At 44.1% G+C, this 4,606-nt stretch overlaps 1 pseudogene; it reads left to right on the top strand.

The window, feature by feature from the left end:
• The first annotated feature begins 3,753 nt into the window (after positions 1 to 3,753).
• LOC102738938 (mitochondrial calcium uniporter regulator 1 pseudogene) lies at positions 3,754 to 4,385 on the top strand (annotated as a pseudogene).
• Positions 4,386 to 4,606: the final 221 nt, after the last annotated feature.

Here is a 4,606-nt window from a genome sequence, read left to right as displayed (position 1 = left end):
GGAGGACAAGGAGAAGAAGAAGGGGGGAGAAGGTGGAGAAGGAGGAGAAGGAGAAGGGGGGAAGAAGGGGGAGAGGGAGGAGGAGAAGGAGAAGAGGGGGAAGGAGAGGAAGAAGAGGAAGGAGGAGAAAGAGAAGACGAAGGAGGGGGAGGATGGGGAGAAGGAGGAGAAGAAGAGGAGGAGGAAAAAAGAAAGGAGAAGAAGAAATGGAAGAGAAGGGGAGAGAAGACAGAAGGGGGGAGGAGGAAAGCAGAGAAAACTTCACTTCTAGGACCAACGCTAACAATTGAGACAATTTAGCCAAAACACCTGGCTCTATAAAATAATTTAATACTCTCCTTTATCAGTGTTTAATATTTAAAAAAATATTAACAGCTAAAAATGAAGACTATTGTCATGGTGAAGTGGAATGGTCCTGGGCAGTGGTGAGTGAGAGACCTAGAATGTGCTGCTTACTGAATGGATACTTCAGATACATGATCTCTCTGAGCATCAGTTTCTCACAGCACTGAACGTGTCCTCTTCATTTTCCCTCTGGAAGACCCTTGAGTCCCAGGGAATACGTCTGCTTTGACTTCTCTGGCTCCTTCAACAGTTGGTCTCCTCACAAGATTAAATAGTGACTTCACATCCAAATAGTTATACCTTGGGTTTTCAGAAAAATGAAGGGCAAGAAAGGGGCAAATTCTGACTCGGGGGGCTAGTTCAAGCCCAGGCAGCGGTGTCTCTCCTTCCATATTTGAGTTAATGCTGCCACCTTGCGGTCATTTCATGCCTTCCGTGTGATGAGCCATTCCCAGTGGTGCTGGCTAGGAAAGAGAGCTGGTCTTCATTAAGTTAGAATCAAGAAGCTACTAGTCTGTCTAAAAAGTTAATTTCATGGACACAGCCTATGTCAGCACATTTTACGAACTTAGAGATCACTGGGTGTTATGATACACAAAACACCAAAGCCCAAAGGAGATAAGCACAGCCCCCGGAGCAGCTGCGTGGGTTCAAATCCCAGCTCTCCCCATTAATGCCTGGAAGGCTCATAAAGTCAGTTAGCCTCTCCATTCCTTGCTTTCTCATTACAGGGTTCTTGTGAGAATTAATTAAGTTAATGGATGCAAAGTACCCGGAATACTAAGCACCGTATAAATGTGTGTTATTTTGTAAATATCTAATTTTCTCCAGGAATAAACAAACTCATACAGGTGAAGTGATCCGCCTAAAGCCATGCCACTGATTAGCAGCATAATGGAAACCCAGGGCTTTAAGATTCCCAGCCTGTGTCTATCCATTGATTCCCCAGAATTTCCTGAGCTTCTCAACTACCCTACCCCTTCCACTGAAACAATATATTTTTTTAAAAATTTTATTCATTTATTTGACAGAGAGACACAGCGAGAGAGGGAACACAAGCAGGGGGAGTGGGAGAGGGAGAAGCAGGCTTCCGGTGGAGCGGGAAGCCCAATGAGGGGCTCGATCCCAGGACCCTGGGATCATGACCTGAGCTGAAGGCAGATGCTTAACGACTGAGCCACCCAGGCGCCCCTGAAACAATATTCTTAAAGGTCACTCCAGGGCCAGCTTCACAGAAACATCCAGTGGAGTCACGCAAGGCCCTGTGCCAAGAAGGGCCCCATTCTTGGGGTTTAATGCTCTGCAGTTCCCATCTTCAAATTATTAATAATTTTATCTTCAAATCTGTGCTTTGTAACTAAAACCCAGTGGGACAATGGAGCGTGCATGGGAAGCTTGGAACCTCAGCTCGTGTGTGGCCAGTCCCCCTCCCCCACTGCCTCCCACTCTCTTCAATCCACCATGTTCAAAACCATGATGGCTCGCTTGCTGCCCACGGGATAATGTGCAGCTTCTGCCTCCTGACGTTCAAAGCAAACTAGACCCAACCAACATTTCCAGCTTGATTTCTCTTCATAACCACTGTGTATTCTACCTCTTATCCTCACAAACCCCAAAAGGGCTACCACAGCGGGCGGTCCAAAGAAGATCCTCAACAGATTAGTTCCTTTCTCCAACTCCCACACCATGCACATTTCCCCCTTTGCCTTACTTCATGCTTTTCTCTCTGGTTGGAATGCTCAATTTTATCTCTTTCACTTGTAGGTTCAAATTATAGCCATCTCCACCATGAAGTTTTTCTCTGGGGTTATGGAAAACCCATGTGGCCTTCTATTTATAACACTTTCCCAAAGTGCCTTATAATATTTTGTTCTGTACATTTTCTCTCTCCTTTTGTTTCCTTTCTCAGAAGTTAATGCAGACAGTCCCCAACTTATGATGGCTCGATTTATGATTTTTTGGCTTTATGATGGTGTGAAAGTGATACACGTTTAGTTGAAAGTGTACTTTGAATTTTAAATGTTGCTCTTTTCCTGTGGCCAGTGGTATGCTATACAATCCTCTCTCAGGATGCGGGGCTGGGGCTGCAAGTCACAGCTCCAAGTCAGCCCCACCATCACAAGCGCCAACCATCAATATACCCACAACCATTCTCTACCCACACAACCATCCTGTCTTTCACTCTCAGTTCAGAATTCAATAAATTACATAAGACCGACAACATTTTATTTTAAGGTAGGCTTTGTGTGAGAATATTTTGCCCAATGGGGGGCTAATGTCTGTGTCTGAGCACAGGTAAGGTAGGCTAAGCTAAGCGATGATCTTCCGTAGGTTAGGTGTATTACGTACATTTACAGTATTTTCCACTTAAGATGGGTTTATCCAGACGTGACCCTATTGTAAGTCAAGGAAGATCTCTACTTTCGCTTCTCCCACCCCATGTCCCTATGTCTTTCATGACCTTGTTGTCAGGGAAGAAATTATCCTGTGTGGACAAGCTCATATTAGGACTGAATGTGCAACCCACCCTTCCTCAAGCTCCTTGAGGAGAGAGACTGTGTCTCACTCCTCCTAGGCTACCTCCTGGAACCTAGAACAGTGCCTGTAGACAGTGTAAATCCCACCGGATTCTCTATTTAATAAATTGGATGAGACACAGAGACCTAGGCACAGAAATGTCACTTGAGGGGTCATTTATGAAAAATTTGTCCTTAACTCACCAGACACGGTAGTTTAAAAACAGCACTATGTGATTCTCACTAGGAATAAAAATGGAAAGGGGCACTTGGCTGGCTCAGTAGGTAGAGCATGCGACTCTTGATCTCAGGGTCACAAGTTCAACCCCCACGTTAGGCATGGAGCCTACTTAAAAAGGGGGGGGATAAAAATGGAAAATTATCTCTTTGTAAGTTTGTAAACCTTGAAGGCTTGTTAGTGAAAAATAAAAAGGAACAGTTTAAATTGGTGCCTTGAAATATATCTCCCACCTTTGAAAAGGAAACCAACATCCATCCTCTGTATCACAGGCTATTTGCATATATAAACACATAGAAGATGGGACCATCCTCCTTCCTAAGGATAACACTCTCATCTGGGCTCTTGCCTCCACCTCATCTGTCTCCTCTAGAACTTGGTTTAATCAAATTTTCATCTTAAATCTCCATATTCATCTTAATCTTCACCTTAAGCTCCAGCATCCCCATTGCTGCAGCCCTCATCCTCTCAGCATACAAACATCTAGAAAATACTTCTCCACTCAGGTTACCCTTAGAGCTACCTCTCTGATGCACCTTTCTTTTCCACAAAACATCTCAAAAGAGATGTTCATGCTCATGAAATGAATGAACAAATGATCAAAACTCAAGGGATGCTGCACGAGGTAACAGAACGAGCAAGCAGCAGAGCTGGATGGAAACCCACACCCGAAGGCAAGACCCACTCCCAAGGTCGTCGCAAGTGAACCATGACTTCTTGTGTTAACTCAAAGAAAATGCGATCACCACACAACAAGCAGAAATCATTATGTACTATATATACATCGGTCAAGACCATGGAGGCCAACAGGAATATCATGTCAAAGATTGGTCACCAAGATGCAGCCGAGATCACTCTTCGGCAAATAACATCTCGGGGTGCTAATGTGGAAAAGGGAGTAGCTGTTTTGGAGAAGAACGAATTTTCATCCCTCAGAGCAGAAAGTGAGAAACTAAAACGGGAACTGCATCTGTTAAAAAAATAAGTAGTGGATGAAGCAATGAAAATCTGAACAGAGAGCAAGTTTGATTTCAACCTAGAAAGAAGCAGAGTGAAAGAATTGTGTTCAATGAATGAAAGGAAGCCTCTGGAAGTGAAGACAGAAAGGGTGGCATTTCATGCCAAGCAAGATCACACCCTTATCCAGACAGACAGGAAGATAGACCCGTGGTCGACAGCCTCAAAACCACGCTCCAGTCACACACGCTTGATAATATTAAACATTTAGCAGGTCTGTATTTACCTGCCTATCGGTGGCTCTGGGATTTTATCACCTGTGGAGATAATAAGGTGTGTCTTTAAAAAAAAAAAAAGACCAAAATTTGCCTATTGGTGAGTTTGGGATTAGCTAACAGAGCGACACCACCGATCTGGCCATCAGAAAGCATGTAGAATCGTATCTTTGCCACTGTGTTCTTTGAAGCAATGTTTTGGACTGAGTCATGTCCCCATAAAATTCCTATGTTAAAGCCCTAGTCCCCAATGTTTGGAGAAGGTGTCTTTAAAG

This window comes from Leptonychotes weddellii, chromosome 11 (genome assembly GCF_054177405.1).
Source record: "Leptonychotes weddellii isolate Sample4059 chromosome 11, ASM5417740v2, whole genome shotgun sequence".
In the NCBI taxonomy this organism is placed as follows: domain Eukaryota; kingdom Metazoa; phylum Chordata; class Mammalia; order Carnivora; family Phocidae; genus Leptonychotes; species Leptonychotes weddellii.
The sequence above is the reverse complement of the archived record's forward strand: the minus strand, read 5'-3'. Positions and strand labels throughout refer to the sequence as shown.